The sequence below is a fragment of the Lycorma delicatula genome, chromosome 1 (genome assembly GCF_047948215.1).
Source record: "Lycorma delicatula isolate Av1 chromosome 1, ASM4794821v1, whole genome shotgun sequence".
NCBI lineage: Eukaryota > Metazoa > Arthropoda > Insecta > Hemiptera > Fulgoridae > Lycorma > Lycorma delicatula.
The window spans coordinates 86,124,719-86,145,359 of record NC_134455.1 but is presented as its reverse complement, the minus strand read 5'-3'; the positions used below and the strand labels follow the sequence as shown (position 1 = coordinate 86,145,359).

Sequence of the window (20,641 nt, the reverse complement as noted above, 5' to 3'; positions counted from 1 at the left end):
AATTCTCAGCTGCGTTTGAATCATTTGGTCTGTTATGTTGTTTGAAATTCTCGAAAACATTCTCCCGGATGCCATGAAAGGCTGTGGAACACTCAGCGGCCAGAACTTATTCCATTAAGTACTTAGTACAAACCTTCGTGAAGTCGCTCTCACACTTTATTCCAATCGGAAGCCATTTTTTGCAGCTCTCCTGGCAGCCTCATCAGCTCGTTCGTTCACAGGATTCCGCAATGACCCGGAATCCACACGAATTCTACTGTCTTGTTTACTCTTTAGAGGGTGTCATAGGTAATTTACATGATTGGCTCATATCGTTTGCAATTCAAGCTCTCAAGTACATTCCTAGAGTCGGTTATTATCAGGAAGCGACTTGTTCTATAAATCTTTCTTCAATTCGAAACCTAATGAAATATTAGAATGATGATAGATCAAGATATAGAATTAAGGCATATTTTCTAGGATAGGTGCGAAAGTTTCGATTGAACTAAGAGGATTTTAAAGTAAATTATACTTCTAAATCCTTAATTTAAATTATTTTTTTAATTTTCTTTTTATTGCATTATAAATATTCTCGTTCTTTGTTCTCGGTCGGTGTGGTTTTAATTAAATCTGTTTTAATGTTAAATTTAAAATAAAAATTTATCTGTCTTTACTAAAGATTTATTTTAACTAATTATCAAAAATATAACTATCTGGTATATATGCGAATCTTAAAATATATCTTGTTTTAAAATACCTTAAATTGTACGTCTTTTAAAGGCGTTACTTCCAATTTGAGATTTTCTTGTAAATCTAACCTTTTATGTTGCAAAACGGTATTACTTTCAATAATCTTTTGCAGTCATAATTAATTTAGTTTCGAAAATTATTTCTAGGTAAAAGAACCCTTTAAACCAAATATCTTTTTTCTTAAATTTTAAGAAATATTTTTATGGTCAATAACAAATTTTCACGGATTTAGTTCTTTTAGTATTATATGAGAAAAATACAAAACCTTCTTGCGTTAATTTTTTTTTTATTTTTAGCTAATTGTTTAAATTCCTCAATCTAACAAACGTTTATCTCTTTCCATATTAATTTAACCACCAAATTAAGAAAATTACCTATATTATTTATTGAAAAAGCATTTTAATCGATAGTGAAATTTAAAGGATCATCGGTCCATATTCTTTGAAATTTTTAAGTAACATCTTTTGTAGCCTAAACGATCTCTTTTCTATGCTTTCTTTAATTTTCTCTATTTTAAATTCTTCGGTTTCTAAATGTTCTTTTTCCTTTCTTGTACGAAGTAAAGTAAATGTATTTTTTAAATTAAATGCATTGATTTATTAATAATTATTAACCTCTGATTGTAAAAATATCTTTAAAGTAATTAGTAATTCAATAATAACAATAAAAAAAAAGAAAATGAAGAAATATCAGAAGTTAATAATGAAATAAAATTTTATGTACTTTTCATTTAAAAGTATGTGTATATGTAATTTGAAAGGCGTACAAGGAAATCGTGTGGTGTCCACATCAGATTTTTTTCTTTGTATTAATCTTTCCTCTATTTACACTGATTCCCTTTTTTTAAAAAAACATTAAATGGTTCTATTTCTTCAAGTTCGAATGTGGATAAATTGTTATTTATATTTATTCTTTTAAGAAAAACAGTTTAATTTTTTCGTTCACAACTAAACCAGATTAATCTCCATTAATATTTGCTGTTAAGCTGAAAATAAAATAAGAGGTTTAAAAATAAGTATCGCCTTGTTTTAAGAACGAATTTTTTTCCAGTAATTTCTACAAGATACAATGATCCATTTATTAAACTAAAAGCATTTGAAATAAAATATATAATTTTTTCTTTTTATCTCTTTTGAAGTAAAACATTGGTTAACAGTACGTATTTCATTGTATTGTATTTCTAACCAAATATTCCTTAATTTTATATACACACATCGTAAACTAGACGAAATGAAATGCATAACACATACAGCTATATTTTTAAAATTATTTCTAAGTATAAAAGGTGTCTAACGTACAATGTACTGTTGTGGTGTACAAGAGTATTTATACTGAAGGTACATATGTCTGTTTTTAATAGTAGCCTATAACGAGTTAAGCGTGAAGAACCACAAATGATACTAATAACAGTAATAATAATACGAAAATTATACTAATATTTTCAGGCTCACCTAATGGTTGATCAGCTTAGTTATTGTCGTTCAAAACCGCTAGTTAGTAGCGGTTTTAGTCTAAAAAAAAGTTTTATGATTTTTCACAATTCATCAGCAGATTAAAAAGAAGAAAAAAGTGTACGCCAGTATAATGCATTCTATAATTTTTCTACCATTTTATTAATAAACTTGTATAGCTGACATGCCAGTAGATAACAGTGAAAACATGTAATAAAAACACATTCGTTACCAATCACGAGTAAAAGTGTAACCTGTTTTAAATGATTAACACGCAATCTTACACTTTATCTATAAAAATTACCATTAGAATTTCGTATGATTAAAATAATTCTATACTGACAACTTCCAAAAATAATTTCGTAAATTATACTTTAGAAATAAAGGATGATCTAAGTAAAAAAAAAAAGTAAAGTTATTTCTAAGACCACTTAATTACATATATTCCTTTATAATACAACTGTTATATAAGAATAACTAATATTATAAAACTTTATTATTTTTAGATCGTAAAAATTATTTATTGTAATAACATTAAATAATATCATCTGATTTCAACAATACCATTATATTTTTTCCGAATTGTTCACCTTGAAACACGTTAGATCATTTATTTATTTGCGGTTGTTTCTTTTTTCTGTTTTTCAATCTGTCCACTACCTCTTCATTCTTTCTGACATCTCTTTCCTTCGTTCTTCAGAAAATTGAGCTCTGTTGTTGTTTGCTTCTTGGAACCTTTTATTTTCATGTTTTAATATTCTCTTTAAAATTTCTCTTCCTCTCATTATTTTTTTTGTAATCTTCAGTTCTTTTAGGTATTCTTGAACTTGTATGAACCATTTGCCTTTAGTTTTTTACTTTGGAAGAAATCAAAAATTTGTTTAGTCAGTCCACTGTAATTCACTATAAATAAATTGGAGTAAAACGCAATTCGTCATTTCCTTATCGTGTCTGACAATTTTTCAATTTTAGTATAAAGTTTGTTGTTTGGAAATAATTTTACCTGATTATTTTGAAATTTAGAACCTAAAGGTTTTCTGATAAATTTTCCTTTCCTTTTTTCGAGATTTTCTAGCAGACATTTGTTGCACAGTCTTAGGGTTTCTGCCGTATAGGGTGCGTCCGGATTTATCATTGATTTATAGTGTCGAAAATTTGAGTTCCGTGATAAAGCCTGTTTGTTATATGTGTTTTTCATTAGTTGGAAAGCTAATTCCATTTTATTAGCTCGTTAACTGTTAACGCTTTTTTATCTAAAGAATTATAACTGACCCAATCTCCGAGATATTTGGAATTATCCAGTTACGCTATTTTTCTATTATTTATATTAAGAAGATCGGGCAGTTTTTATCATTAGTAAAAATTTTCGTTTTCTCAAACGCGATTTTTAATCCGATTTTAACAGTTTTTTTTCTAATTGCTTTAATTTGATATTGAGCTTCTTTCCAGTTTTTAGCTAATATTGCCATATCATCAGCGAAAACTAGACAGTTAATCTTTAGTTCTTTAGTCTCCAGTCTTATACCACTAATTTTGTTAAAATTCTTGTTCCATTCTCTAAGTACCTTTACACAGTGAAAAAGTAGTGGAGAAAGTTCATACCCTTGTCTTACGCCGGTTTCGGTGGGAAAAGTATCAGATAATTCTCCCAGAAATTTTATTTTAGTGTACATGTTAGTTAATGTTGCTTTGATTAAGTTTGCAGTTTTTGTTATCTAAACCTAATTCTGTTAATGTTGAAAAAAGTGATGTTCTTTCTACCGAATCGTATGCTTTTTTAAAATCAATAAAAGTTTTAACATATGTTTTATTTTGAAATTTACAATATTCCTTAATCCTTTTCTGATTAAAAATTTGCTCTGCGCAAGATCTGTTTTTCTTAAATCCACCTTGATATTCATCCAGTTGTGGATCCAGTTGAGGTTCGGCAAAAGAATTTTGTATGCAATTTCCAAAAGTGAAATTCCCGTGGAGTAATTTGGGTCTGTTTTTTTATTTTTTTAATGAAGTGTTTGGTCCTCCAATCTTCGGGACTTTTTCGTTATTCTATATTTTGCAGAAAATTTGGACTAGGGATATTTTTTGCATTTTCGTTGGCCTTCTTCCACATTTCTGCTATAATTGAACTTTCCCTAGAAGCTTTATTATTCTTAAATTCTTTAAGTTTTGAATTTCTTCCAAATCCGGAGGTGTCGAGTTTTCTGTATTATGGTTGTTAATTTTGAAATTAAAATTTTCTTTTGGTTTATCACAATTTAATAAATTTTGGAAATATTTTATCATTTTTAAAAATTCTTAATTCCAAAAAAAAAATTAGCTAAAAAGCAAAACAAAAGAATTCATGTGATATCGCTTTCAATTTCTTAGTTTTTAGTTCTTATTATATTAGAAATTAATATATATATATATATATATATGGCAGGTTATAATTAAAAATAATATTTCTTCCGTATTGTGTCCCAGGTATAAATAAAAATCTCAGCAACCCTGTTTTAGTTTTTTTTTTAAATTATCCGGAATGAAAGATTAAAAGAAAATTTGTTTAACCAGAAAAAAATTAAAATGGAATAAGATTAGAAGCCGCGATTTATAGTTGTTATACATCTTTTGAAAATTTACAAATAAAAAGATCCTCCAAAAGATTGTTTAGGTGTTCTATAAAACATTTTTTCATTATTTCGAAAAAAAAACACCTTTTTATTCTGTTCCAACATATTTTTTTTTGAACAATAAAAAAAATTTCAAATTTTTGGAATCTAGTAGAGAATCTAGTAGTAGTAATAGTGTTTATTTATAAAGATATTTTAAATTATGCTTATTAGATAAAAACAAAAAAAAAATCATAAAATTATTGGTTCTAATATATTAAATTATCAGAAGAAAAATATATAAAGTTGTATTAATTATGGTCTTGTTCAGTACTATCTCTAATGGTGCGCTGATTTTAAGGTTTCTCATGATTTCAAGAAAGTTCAGCTATATCTTTGACAGCTACTATCGAGGTTGTACTAGAATAAAACAATTTATGAGTTGAAATTTTTAAAAATAATATTAAACGATTTAAACAACATAAATAAATGTTTCTTTATATTTGCGAGTAGTACCCGTAAAACATTTTCAACGAACAGTTTTTCTAAGTATTTCATATAATAAAAAATGCACATTTACATTAATTCCAGATTGATTTATGAATTTCTTTATTTATATCGAACAAGTGAGTACATTATGTACTTCCATTTCTTACTGCATACCACGAAGCGTTTTACATTCAGCTGTAATTTTAATAGGACTGTATTCTAATTACATTTATTTTACCGTAGTTTTTTATTTTGTTTTCTTGTGTATAAACTGACCTTGTATACTATATAATTTGAAATTGGAAGTAAGAAAAGAAAAACCTTCACCAGATATTTATTGTATACTTAGTATAAAGTAATCTAATTTTTAATTTTTTTATATTTTTATTTTATTTTTATTTTGCAGATTCACAATTCGTTACGTGAGCCGACCAGATTTATTATTGTTGATGTACCTATTTCATTGGATTTAACAAAACAGTAAGTTTTTAAGTAACAAATATCTGTTATTATTTTCTACATTAATAAAACTTTTTTGTTGATGTGTAAATAAAAATAAATTGAAAGACGAAAATCGAACGTAGTATTTTCTAAGTAAAATATTACGATTTTACCTTTATATTTCTATAACTGTGTTCTACATTGATTTCATACAATAAAAAAATATAAAGCAACAATTTCCGCGGCTTCGGCGGGAAAGTAATGCAAGTATCGCCCTCGACAGACTGTTAGGAGGAAAATAAATCGGAACATTAAAGTATGAAAGTAAAGAAATACATTAAAAAAAGTTGACAACGCAGTTTTTCTAATACACGGCTCATAGACACATACACAGGCAATTTAATTTAAAATATTTATCATTTTATTTAAATATAATATATTTTCTTTTATTTAATACAATGATTCTAACTAAAGTGCGCGCAAGCGTACAGTATTTAATTCGCGCGGGTGTGCGGTATTGGCGGCGACGTTCGGCACTAACTAAACTAATGAAATTTCACAACTTAGAACAAATTACACTTGTACGGTCGGCAGATTGGTGTAACCGCAAGGCTTAACGCACCAATTAACGAGTCAATCGGACTATCGAGTTCAAGACCCAGCCAGACCGAGTTACTTTTTTACAGTTCAGATATTATTATTTTATTTAATTCTACCGCTAACCTGTGACGTACAACATGCCAGACGACTACAACAGACATTTTTGGAATGAGGGTACGATTTTGCAAAAATTGTTTTTTGCAAATATTGTTATTTTTAATTGTTAACAAATGTTTCTATGAAAAATATAACCTTAATTAGACGAAAGCTCGAGATCCCGAGAGTGACCTTGCTCTACAGCCTTACTCCTTTGACCTTTTAGTTGAAAATTTAATGGCATTAATTCCCCATATACAGAGAAATAATCTGACCAATTTTAGTCAAAATCGGTCCAATATTTCTGGAGATACAAGCCAACATCGAACACACGTACATACGAACATTTACATCCGGAAAATTTCCATCCGGTTATTTGGGTTCCTTAGGTGTCAAAAAGTAAAAATTCGGTGAAACCTACATGTGTCGAAATTGTACCGATTACAATATTTTCCCTTCTAGAACTGTTGCTCTCCTACAGCGCTACCTAGACGGGAAAGTAAAGATTTTTCTATTCTTTGAGTAAAAGTTTGAGATATGGGAACCCTGGTGATCCTTCCCTATCATCAACCAAAGTAAATCAAGATACAAATGGTATCAATGACCCGTATTATGAAGCCATCGTTTAAAATTCCGTCAAAACCGATTAATCCACTCTGAAAACATTAAGTTAAACTTTTCTGATGAACAAACAAGTGGGAGGGGGAAATTAATGAATCACCTTAACACATAACCAAAGAAACATTCTAATGTAATAGAATCAATTAATCGGTACAAGTATGTTACTTCTAAGTCCAAAAACGACAAAAAAGAAAAAATGATTTTTTTTGCCCCTATCAGTTATGAGTATTTAAATAAGATCCATCAAAAATTATCCTAGATCTGCAGAACTCCAACAAGCAGAGTTTGACCTGATTACCATACATTTCCTTATATAGTATTCTGAATAGCGGTACTACATATAATTGGAAAAGTAAACACTTTTAATTTGTATAAAAACTACGAAAAACGCAAGTTTTATGGAGGTTTTTGTGTGATGAGATTCCATTATCTGCATCCTTGATAAAGAAAAAAAGGTGACATATGTTAAAATAGAATCTTTATTTATTTATTTCATCAAATTTATGGTGTATCAACAATAAATTATTCAGATGATAGAAGAACTTTAAAAAAATCCGATAACAAAGTTGTACTATCCTAGTATTGGTTATATAAAGTGGAAAATAATAATATACTCGTATGAAAAAATATTAAAAATTTTTAATAATCGGTTTTATTTTACTTTATTCTGCTCTCCTACTCCCAAAATCACCTCCCAATTTTTTTTGTTTGTTTTTTCTTTGTTAATTATGTTAAATGGAAGAAAATTTAAAAAATCCACTGGAAAAAACAAGCAATAAAGACTTTTTAAGATTTCTTTTTTGTGGGTGGGAGTTAAATATGATGAAATTTTATTGTAATATTATTAAAAGTTTAAAATTTTAAACGGCTCTTACACTACAAATAATGATCCCAAAGTTTTTTTTAGGCCAATCGTTCTACTATTATGCTTAAGAATACATAAAAAAAAACACGGTTAAAAATATACAATAAATAAAAAGATTGTTTTTCTCCATTTTTGGTGAAAAATGGGCCAAGAGAGAACTTGGTCAGGGAAATTTTTTTAAAAAATGGTAAGACAAGCGTGCACCTTGTCTTACCACGCACCAGCGTGAATTTAATACAAAGTGGGGTTATATATGCAAAGTTGTAAGAAAATTTACCCTAAAGAAACTATCCACCCTATCCCCTGGAAATATTGACCCCAAAAATTTACCAACAAATTAATCCAAATACACGAACTGTGATTCGTGTATTTCATCAAAATCATTTTATCCAGTCAAAAGTTATTAAGCTTTTGACTGGATAAATACGTCCACATATATACACACACACACACACACACACACACACTCAGAGAGAGAGAGAGAGAGAGAAAGAGAGAGAGAGAGAGAGAGAGAGAGAGAGAGAGAGAGGTATTACATTTTATTTTGTTTTTTTAGGGTCCCTGGGTTATGAAACGTCGAGAAATGTAAAGAACCCATACCCCATTGTTTTACTGCTTACTACACTTTCATTCTTACAGCATAGGTCTAGAGATTTATGCCAGGAAAGTAATAATAGACATTATCTTTGTTTCCTGATGTATTGGAACAATTTATTTCTTTTACAGTAATACACAGATTTACTACCATAATTAAAGTATGTAATCATTCATAAAAACTGATAAATTGTAAAAAAAAGAACAGAAATGAAAATGTTAAATTAAAAGAAAATCAATCACAATAGTTCATTTAACTACCTATTGTACTGCAACAGAATAGCATAATCTCCCTACTGAGTTCAATCAATGCACAGCAATATTATTAGGAACTGCTTATAAACTTGTCCTATTTTTAAAAAAAATTATTTATTTTTTAATTGGAACATATCATCAGGTTTACGTTTCACGATGTTTAGTTTCTTTAATGCTTAAAATAAGTCTCAAAATCGTATAAAAATTGTGATCGCGAAAAATTTCGGTATTAAGATTTCAACGGATATATTCATTTTGACCATCTCTGAATCCATTTTGACTAGTTTCGGCGAGACGTCTATACGTACGTATCTCGCATAACTCAAAAACGATTAGCCGTAGGATTTTGAAATTGACGTAGGATTGTTGTAAAATCTAGTTGTGCACCTCCTCTTTTGACAACTGATTGAACGAAAAGTTTCCATAAAAGCCCAAAATCCGAAACAATTTTGATTATGGACTTTTTCTTAACTACAGTAATAAGCTCTCATTGAAAGCATTACAACGACATATCACATAAGTGGTACTTATTTTCATTGGTTCCAGAGTTATAGCCAAATAAAATTTTAATTGATGAAATATTTGGATCTTACATGGGTAAGCACATGGTTCGAATCAGACTTCATTTCCTCTTTTTTAGCTTTTTTTTTTTTTTAATTTAAATATATTGATTTATTAATAATTATTAACCCGTGATTGTAAAAAAAAAATTGTACCACAACTAATAATTTAATAACGATAAAAAAAATTATGAAAAAAAAAATTAAAAATTATTAGTGAAATAAAATTTTATGTACTTTTAAAAATGTGTATATGTGATGTAGTAGGCATTATTATTACATATGTAATAATGACTACTATATTACGTATGTTTATATGTAATAGATTTAGTGAATCATCTGATTTAATATTAATTGAAAATTATATTTTAGAATCGTTCTATTTTTGAATTTTCTTGTTTAATTTTATTCTGTTATACTAGAATTTCTGTTAAATTTTATCTACATTAAAGTTAACTACAGAGTGACTGAAAAATAGACCCTCACAAGAACAGCATATTCACTGAGGCGTACATGTCGATCTTTAATTAATTGCAAAAAATTCTCCTTAAATCTTTTAGTTCATACTTCTCTGATATTGGCGGACAATATTCTCCCTAAGTTACAGCTGATCATCTTTTCGCTTATTTGTTTTTTGTTGCCAGTTATTTAATCGCTCTTTGGTTTGATATAATTCTTCTGATCTTAATTTTTGTGCACGTTCTCTAGTTTCAGCAATTGTGTAACTGTCCACTTTATAGAATTGGAGGAGCGTATCTCACTTTCAAATGAAATAAGTTTAAATGAAGTGCGTATATAAAATGCGTATATGTAATTTGTAGGCGTACAAGGAAGTCGTGTGGTGTCCGCATCAGATTTTTTATTTTCGTGATGTACATGATTTCGATTTTACAGATTTAATAATTTATTAGTTTTTCAATGAAATTATATATAACATTATGAAATGTAGCACAACAGTAATATTTGATCTAAATCCTTCCTTTACAATAAAATGGTTTTGGTTTTGGACTTGATTCACCCAAAAGTTCTGGCCATGAAGCCGCTATAGGACGCAGCTCTCAAGTTAATTATAACATTAGAATTAGAATAACATAGAATAACATAGGAGAATTATAACATTAGGATTAGAATGCAGATAAAGAAATAAATTTAGTTATAAATTTTTAGAATTGATTAAAAAAAATTATGATTTAAATTCTAATCGTGATAACTATTCTAAGAGAAATATAAATTCAAAAAGAGAAAAATAGAATTGGATTTTAACATCCGAGAATCGCTGCAGATTTATTTTGCTTAGTCCTTAGTTTTTTAATTTAAAGGCTTTCATCTTCTTTTCTTTTCGACCTTTACGGATCACGTTTGCATAGGTTTGACTTCTTTTTCCAAAAGAATTTCATTCTTTTTCTTTTTGTCGGCTTTCTTTCGTCCATCTATTTAGGTTTATACTCTTCTTTTTCTTTCTGTCTTTAAAGTTAGATTCTCGAATCACTCTTAAAATTTATCTTTTTTAAATTTATCATTTTTTTATATTTTTTTTTTTATTTATTTTTACATATATCCTTAGAAATGTTTATGTTTTTAGATCTGCTTTTATATATTTAAACCGGTCGGTCGGTGGTTCTGTTAATGTAGAAATTAAATATTTTTTTGTCAATCTTTGGTTGTTCATTCTGTACAAATGCCCATAAAATGTAATCTTCTTTTCCGGATTAAATCCCCTACTTTTTCTGTATATTTGTTAATTTTTTTTGTAAATTCCATCTTCATATTTTGTCCATAAAATTTCTTAAAATTCTTTTTTCTACTTTTGCTGTTTTTTGTTCTGAAAAAACTGCAGAGATTCTGCCCCACACAGTGCTTCTGGTAGAACTATAGTTTTACAGTGCCTCAATTTGGATTTGTATGACACGAATTTTTAATGTAAATGTTCTTCGTGAGATGATAGGCAGTTTCCATTTTTTTAGTGTATTCATCTCATTTTTTTAAATTACGTTCGATGTTATGATTTCTCTCAAATGTTTAAATCTTTGAACTCTACTTATATCTTTGTTGTCGGAAATTTTAAGGTTTTGAGTTCTGTTCTCTTTGTCACTGGAAAACCAGTTAGATTTTCCATGAAGCTTTATTTTTATGAAAATAACATTTTTCAGGTGATCCAAATAGTTGTACTCCAAAAATCTAGTTATTTTTACAGTTTTAATTGATTAGTTTCTGTTTTATAGGAATTTTTTTTTTTTACTTCTTTCTTTTTATGACAATTAAATTGTAATAATTTTGAGAATGATTTCTTTGAAAAATTATATCACCAGTTTATAAAATTAAGCAAAACCACAAATAAAAAAAAAAAACAACATAAATTACAATCAAAGCTACTGTCAAAAGATAAACTTGTTCCGATACCAGGATTGACTTTGGATTAGTATATCGGTAAAGAAGTTGAGATAAATTTAAGTTGAACTTCTCAGTGATTGGTCACTCATGATGCTTGCAAAGAAACCGTTTTGAAATTAGTTTAAAAACGTTTTATTATGAAATTTTATTCGGTTAGTCGTTGAAAAAGTTTGAAATTTTCAATTAATATCTTATTTCATCATTATTGAAAAGAAAATGTCAAACGTTCAAGTAATTAATCTAATAATAGATGTTGTTTTAGTTTTACAAATGATTTCTTTTTTTGCTTGATAATTAATTCACCACATTAACTAACAGAGAATCTTACATCGTATCTTGTACATGAGAGTATGGAAATGGAGTTTTGTAATGTGAGAAAAATATCGTCCCTGATCGGGATTCCCGGGATCCCCGGATGTAAAGCTAAGACGCTACCATTCCGCTATTAAGATCGGCAGATTAAAATTTTGTAAATAAAAATTTTTATATTTTGAAAAAAATCATTTCGTTACATAATTGGGAATAAAAAAAATCTGTTTTTGACGTCAAAGATATAATGAGTAAAACGAAGATAACATATTTTAACATATGTTGACGATTAGGAATTATTTCATCAATATTACGGATCTTTGAGATTTGTATAAAAAAAATCATGTTTTTCTGTCTTTTTATAAAACTTAATTGACGCATCTAAAAAAATAAATACAGTTCTCAATGAAATAATTTAGATAAGAAAGTATTTTAAATTGCGTTCTTTATAATATATAAATATACATATTTATTTAGATAAATTTTTTGTAATCCATTTTTTTCTTTCTTTGTCCTCTGTACATTAAATAACTATATATAATATTTTTTCAGCCTCCGCAAAGTATAGAATTTAGAGAAAACTCTTACCTTTACTTTTTCATGTTCAAAACGTTTTCAGGCCTAATCCATCTTCAGTGATGTATTTTTAATAATTCTTTTTTTTTACATTTACACATTAAATTATAGCATTTTACTTTTATTTTGTAAAAATTGGTTTATTAATAAAAAAATATAAAAACATTTTAAATATTAAGAACAAATATTTGTTCAGTCAAGGGAATGAAAAGTGTTGCAATGATGGGCTTAGGCCCGAAAACGTTTTGAGCATGAGAAAGTAAAAGTAAGAGTGTTTTTTATAATTCTGTACTTTGCGGAAGCTGAAAAAATATTATATTATATATATATATATATATATATATATATTTACAAGAATATTACAGCCTAAACTGCGATTTTTTAATTCGTTAGCTGTAGAAAATCAGTTATGAAACCTCGATAAATCACTCTTCTTTTCTAACCGGAAAAGAATTAGAGAAAAACTCTGATGTGGACAACACATGACTTCCTTGTACGCCTATTAAATTACAATTACACATTTTTTTTAAATGAAAAGTACATAAAATTGTATTTCATAAAAAACTTCTGATACTTTTCATGTTTTTTTTGTTTTTTTTTTTATTGAAATATTATTCATTGTAAATTATTTTTTACACTAAGAGGTTAATAATTATTAATAAATCAGTATATTTAAATTAAAAAAAAAAAAAAAAACAAGAAAGGTTAAAAAAAGAAATGAATTGACGTCTGATTCGAGCCGATGTGCCTTCTCCTAAGATCCAAATATTTCATTAATTAAAATTTTATTTTGCTAAAACTCTGGAACCAATAATAATAAGTACCACTTATGATACAACGTTGAAAAGTTCTCAATGAGGGCTTATTACTGCAGTTAAGAAAAATACTTGTGCTTTTCTTTTTAACACTTTTGGTTCGGTCGATTGCAATCAAAAGGGGAGGTGCACAACTAGATGTTATAACAGTCTTAATTCCAAAATTTCAACATCTATCGTTTTTGAGTTATGCGAGATACGTTCGTAAGTACAGACGTCACGCCGGAACTAGTCAAAATGGATATTTCCGTTGAAATCTGAAAACCGAAATTTTTGCTATCACAATATTTGCTTTACTTCGTACAAGGAAGTAAAAAGGCTGAAAAATATTAATAAAATTGATATTTATTTATTTTTTACAATATATACTTATATTATTGTATTAAATTTTAAGTTTATTATATTAAAGACAAAAACTTTAAAAATTAAATTAGCATCTAAATCATGTATTTAAATAAAGTTTTGCCCTTTTGTTATGTTATATGTGAAGATAATAAAGTTTATATTGTGCTGTACCATCTGTTATTTTCAACAAATCTATTAGCCTGCATCTCACGATGTATTATACTACCTTACAACCAATTTTATTAGGAAAACTTCAAAATAAAAATGATATGGACTTGATAACGTAGATTTTTTGTTTTTATTTTTTATTTGTGTATTTAGTTTTTAAATTTTCTGTTTTTGTTCTATATGTATATTATATGTAAAATTGTTATTTATGCTACTCTCCCCTAGTATTTCATACTTAATCAACTTCCCCTTAAAAATAATAATAATAATAACATAGTGAAGAGAACAGATGTACTGCCTGACTTTCACACCTACGTTTAAATGCAGTACAATAAGAAGAACACCTACACGACCCCCGAGACATCTGACATTCAAGAGAGCTTCCAAATCTACTTTACACAGTGCTTGAAATATTTTACATCCGGATATAATAGTTTTTCTTGCATAAATAAACAATTACACCTACAGAAATTTTGTAAATGCGTTACCATATTGTAGTCTATTATAATGTTTACGCGGGTTTTGTATACATATAATTTAATATTACTTTATAACCGGTGTAATATTAATGTTTTTCTTGTTAAATAGACTGTAATAATATCCTATTGTCAACCTGTTATTAAAAAATAAAATCTATCATTAATTATTATTTTATTTATTATTAGTAAGTAACAATTAATATATAATCTAGTATTGAAAAGAAATTGCTGGTTATTATTTCAACGATAAAAAGAAAATTTGATTTCATGATTGTACTTTTTAAAAAATTAAATAAGATGTTTTTTCTTATTAATTTATAAATTAATTTCAGAGGCTTTATTTTTGTTATTAAAATCTCTTACATGTTTTTACGCGTATTTAATTGGGAAAATGAAATGGTCAAATACCAGGTAGAATAGAAATCAGTTTCCAATATTACTAAATAATAATAATAATAATAATTAAAAAATTTAAAAAGCTGACAACAAAGTTGTTATACTTTCTTTAAAAATTTCTAGTTTTCAAAAATTTTTTAAATCGATATTTTTAAACTTTGATCGGCTTCCCTATTCCCAATGTTGCTTTCAAAGTATTTTATTTTGGGCCAATTGCACTACTAATATTCGTATGAAGATATAAACAAATCGGTTGAAAAATATGCATTAATAATAACACAATCTCTTCTTTTTTTAAAAATAATAAACTTAGAAATGCAAATACCTGTGAAACATGTTAAGTCAGGTTGAAGGTAAAACGATGTTCAGACGTGTCTGGTTCGCTCCTATTATTTTGGTAATTTAATGTAGCGCTTGATTCTGTGTGATATACTTGTGATTATTTAGTGAAGGTGAATGTTTGGACTGTGTTAGTAGCGGTTGTGTGATAACGTAGAGATTGTGTAAGTTATTTTAACTTTTTTAGTGAACAAAGATTTTATGCGTAGTATTTTTGAGGCTAGTCTGGTCGGCCAGATCTAGCGGGATTGTTACTTAGTTGTTAGTTTGAAGATTTAGTTCATTCTCCTGATTTGGTCCCCGTTTATTACTTCCTGTTCCCAGACCTGAAGAAATGGCTAGCTGTACTAAGATTCATTCCAAATGATGAAGTCAAAGCTGAAGACAGTCTATTATTTTGTACGTAACTTCCATTATACTTAGGTCATGAAAAAGTTAGAAAGTCGTTGGTCTCAATCATTCGTCTCAAAGTGGACGATAATGCCCGCTTATTGGCGCTGGTGGCCCTCAGGGGGGGGGGGGGTGGTAGAAGGACTACAGAAAATTGGGTACTAGGAAGACGATGGCTGATTAAAAAAAAAGGCAAAAATTATGTTTTCCTGATATTTCAAACTAAAATTTTTAATTACCTACTATACTAGTACAGAAAATTAAAAGGACACCTATATTTTAACTACTTTAACTTTGCAACCAAGAGGCTTTAGAGGGACGAATAAAAATATTAAAGCTTGAATACTCTACTTTTTTACATATATACATTGACATGTATATTTCACACTTCAGATTTCAAAAATCATCAAATTAAAAAAAAATCACCGAGAAGAAAAGTTTTAAAATTTGAAAGTTTTTCTTCGTGTTTGATCGATCGCATGAGGGAAAAGAATTTTTTTCAGTAAACTGCATTAAAATCGTTCAAAAGCGACATTTGCTTTAATTTATTTTTTTGTATGTTTCTCAAAGAATGTAAATATTTTTAAACCGAAATATTCCACTTTAAAGAGAAAAGACCAATTTTTTTTAAAAAGAAAGCAATTTTAATGAAAATACTTCCAAATATGATTAATAATGCGTTTTAATTGCTCTCATTTAAAAGGTTTCAACTCAGAAATAGGTTATGCCACGTTTAAAAACAATAATTGCAATTGTTGTTTTTATGAGCGCATCTTAAAAACAGCAATTGCAATTATTATTTTTGACAGTTGGTAAGTTTAAGAATTTTGGAGCACTAGAAAAGTTTGATTCTCAATGTGGGCGGTGGGCGAAAAATTTTGGGAATCAATATGGTTTGTATGTATCTAAGCTGTAAGGTAAAATTTTTTTTTTAATTTCTAAAAATCTTGTGTTTTCTTTAACAGGACGAGAACTTTTCGAATGACAGAATTACAAATAATTATTTTCCACCGGTAAATTTTTAAAAATTTTGTATTAAGATACATCTCGGTCTTGGTTATTACATTTTTTTAATTTAATTTTTTTAGATCGATTTTATTAAAATATTACAATGGGAAAAATAATTAAAATAATTTATTATCTATCAAATTTTGTGGGAAAATTTCTTTTTTTGTAATCATGATTAAGGATTCGTTTCCAGATAACATTCTGAGATAGATAGGGTTCTTACCCTAACAACAGTAATCTAATTCAATTAATACATCATTATGTATTAATAAATAAAAAATAAATAATAATTATAGTAATTTGACCGGTAATAATCATCGTTAGTAAGGTAATTACACTAAAAGATGCGTTTAGTATAAATGTTACGGTTGAAATTATTGTCCATTTATAATTACATGAATATTACTTATAGATTCATTTATTTATTTATATCTACGTCTAAATAAATATCACATACATAAACTAATAATTTGTTATATAAATAATGCATGTACTTGGCTACTTAACAATCTAAAGTCTATTATTATACCAATAAGGTAACTGTAAATTATTTCTATTTTATTCTAATAATAATTAGTCACACTGTTCTATTAGACCCACTTTTTTAATTTATTTATTAATTAACTGTAAAGTACAAATATACAGTTATATTAGTAATACATACATACATACAAATAAATATTGTAATAATATCTAATTGTTTGTAATTTATTTTGAATTAAAATATACAGTATATTATTTCTAAATAGTAACTGTATTTTATTATCAGTTTTTAAATTAAAATTTCCTAATTTAATGTAATAAAACTAACAGTTTTTATCGTAGTAACGGTTTTTTATAAATTTTTATTTATGTCTGTTTTTAAATGTAATCTTGTATAAAAATTAATACATTTATTAATAATAAAATCGTTTTTCTTTTCTTTTTACACGACTGCCCAAAAAGGAGTGTAATGTATTTAGGGTGTAATGTTTGTTCCACCGTAGCATCTCAACGGCTGAACCGATTTAGATGTATGACCCCACGTTGGAATCCTTAAGTTACCAGGAGTGTCATAGGATGTATAATATATATATGTATGGTTAAATAATTCTTTAAAAAATGAAAAAATCTATCAGATGAATGAGTCGTTTTTCAATAACTTACATCTCACGTATGAAATACGAGGTTTCCGAATCGTTCAGAATGAAGCGGTTGACATGCGAGTTATTAAAAAATTACTTATTCATCTGATATATTTTTTCAAATCTATCATTTGATAGATCAAATGATCAATTTTATCCATGTAACTAGTGTTTTTATACGACTGCCGAAAAGAGAGTGTAATTGTCATTGTTTATACATGAATGTATGTATGTATGTTGGTTCCACCGTAGCAACTCAATGGCCGAACCGATTTAGTTTAATGACCACGCGATGGAATCCTTACGTTATCGGGAGTATCATAGGCTATATAAATATCTATATATATAAAAATGTTAAGTTCGTTTGTGTACGGCTTCAAAAACTCAAAATGTTCTGCACCGATTGAGCTCAAATTTTAGCACGATATATAACCCGCATCAAAGATTGTTTTCATCTATTTTTAATAAATCTATCTATCTATTTTTAATTTTTACAGTTTTTTAATAAATAAGAGGCTAATAAATCAAATGGAAATGTAAACAAAGGAAAACCAATCAGATCAATGCAAGATGGCCGCTGTCAAACACAACGACCAATCACAAAGAGCCCGTATGGCCGTTGCCAAATTAAACAAAATCACAACTGATTAATTAACAAATTTATTTGAATTATATTTAACAGCTAATACATCTGTATTTTATTAAAAAAAAAAAAAAAAACACCAAAACAAAAAGAAAAGCCACCAAGAAGGATGACTTACAGTAAATAAATTAAAACACCCAACTTTCTTATAGCCCAGATAGACTTAAGACTATGCAAACAAAAAAAGTCGAAATAACCAAATACACAGAAAATAATATCCCTACATAATGACCAAAAAATCCTTTGTTAGCTTATTTTTTACATATATGTGACCAAACAATCGTTATTACTTGGTCCGTTCCATAAGGACTATAATTACTTTTAATACGCGAAACCCTTTGCAATGATTGAACATTAACTTAAACCTATTCAAAAATTATTCCTTTTGAACTAAGCCACATTTTGATATCATTGTTTTTCTATAACACAGCTGGAATTCTTTTCGTTTAATGATAAGAAGCGTTGTCGAAGACAATAACCGAATTCTCTTCCAAAGGACATAATACACCGCTAAACTATTTCTAAATAATTCAAATTCATGTAATTTTTTAACGAATCGCGTTTTTATCAAAATCTCACCTTTTTCTCAATTGACCTGCGGGGTTTTGTTTTCTTTGGAGACCGTAATTCATTAGTAGATTCATACTCGAGAATCACGTTGTACACTGAAGCAGCACAACTTCTACTTACGTTAGCAGATTATTAACATCTGAAATCAACGCCGTTTGATTATTCTGTAATTTGTAAGCATTACTCTGCTTTTGTAAGTATTTAAAATGATGTATTTTTTGCACGACTTAAGGGCTTTTTTTCGCAGCCCACAAATCTTTATATATAAAAATGTTAAGTTCGTTTGTGTACGCTTCAAAAACTCAATATGTTCTGCACCAATTGAGCTCAAATTTTAGCACGATATATATAACCCGCATCAAAGATTGTTTTTATCTATTTTTCGCATCAGTTACATACCCGCGACCGCGAGAAAACAGTTTTTTCAACGGTCAGCTGTGTACCAGTGACCACGCCATCTGCCGGAAGCGAGGGATACACTCGCCATACTAGCTAACGACATCCGCAGTCACATGTGAAACAATACCTTTTCCCAATTACATTGTTTATTAACAAAAAAAAAAAAAAAAAAAAAACGTATCAACTTACATCTGATTCAGATTATTATACAATCTGAATTAAATATTCACTTTAATCGAGGTACTTTTGTGTGATCGTGTCGTGATTGAGCTGGGCCTTTCACCAAGATCTGAATTTATTAGAAAACGACCAACTGTGGGATATATGTATTAATGACGCGTGCAACACTGCACATCCAAACCAAATTCGCGCATTATTCGCAATTATACTGACCGCTTGCTTCCCTTCGTCTCCCACAGAGTTATGGGAAAGATATTGATCGCATATGGCTGAGGATTTTGCATAGAGTACGCCTAGAAAATACCAATATGACCATGGAATTTACAGAAGGCATTTACAACGACGCATTGATAAATATTGAAGATATTTATCAAGTGCTTAGCTATTGCAAATAAAGTTCTTAGTCAATTGGGAATGCCAGCACCCACCCGAGCTGCGATTGCTTCATTTGATGTGGATTTACGCCGTGAACAGAGTTACAACATTGGTGATCTTCAGTCCAATCAAACATTCCCAAATTAACGCGTGAACAGAAAGGCATTTATGATCGCATAATGCAAATGATAAATGACGGAGTTGGGGGGACCTTCTTCTTGGATGCGCCAGGAGGAACTGGGAAAACATTCCTCATTAGATTGATTCTAGCAACGGTTCGATCAAAAAATGACAATTATCCTGTTGCGGAATATTAATCAGCCAAAACTCTGCAACGGCACGCGACTTGCAGTTAAGAAATTGATGAATAACGTAGTGGAAGCAACGATTGTAACGGGGCCTTTCAAAGGTGAAGATGTCCTCATTCCTCGAATACTCATAATCCCGACCGATACACCATTTTAATTTAAAAGATTGCAATTCCCAATTCGATTGGCATTTGCAATCACAATCAATAAAGCTCAAGGTCAATCTTTAGAATTGTGTGGTTTAGATTTAGATGCGGATTGCTTCTCACATGGGTAACTGTAAGTTCCGTGTTCCCGAGTCGGCAAACCAAATAGCCTTTATATATACGCAGAGAGTGGAAAAACAAAAAAATATTGTATATCCACAAGTATTGCAAAATTAAACTTCTATGAAACGTATGCTTTGTTTTGTTTCTCATTTCTCATCCATGCAACCACAATGTGGTTTTTTCCTGCTTTTCAGAGAGCCTTAAACCACGCTCGGTAGTGAATTTTTTTCGTAGTTTCTCTGAATTCCTTTTAGGATTCTTAACAATA

General features: G+C 28.5%; 1 protein-coding gene across 3 annotated transcripts in view; it reads left to right on the top strand.

The window, feature by feature from the left end:
- Positions 1-20,641, top strand: part of dgo (ankyrin repeat domain containing protein 6 diego) — a 547,244-nt gene that overhangs the window by 321,399 nt on the left and 205,204 nt on the right. For all 3 annotated transcript variants that reach the window (XR_012755281.1, XM_075357499.1, XM_075357494.1), the window contains one exon: positions 5,664-5,737. The gene's annotated coding sequence lies outside the window, so the exon portion shown is untranslated. The remainder of the gene's footprint in view (positions 1-5,663; positions 5,738-20,641) is intronic.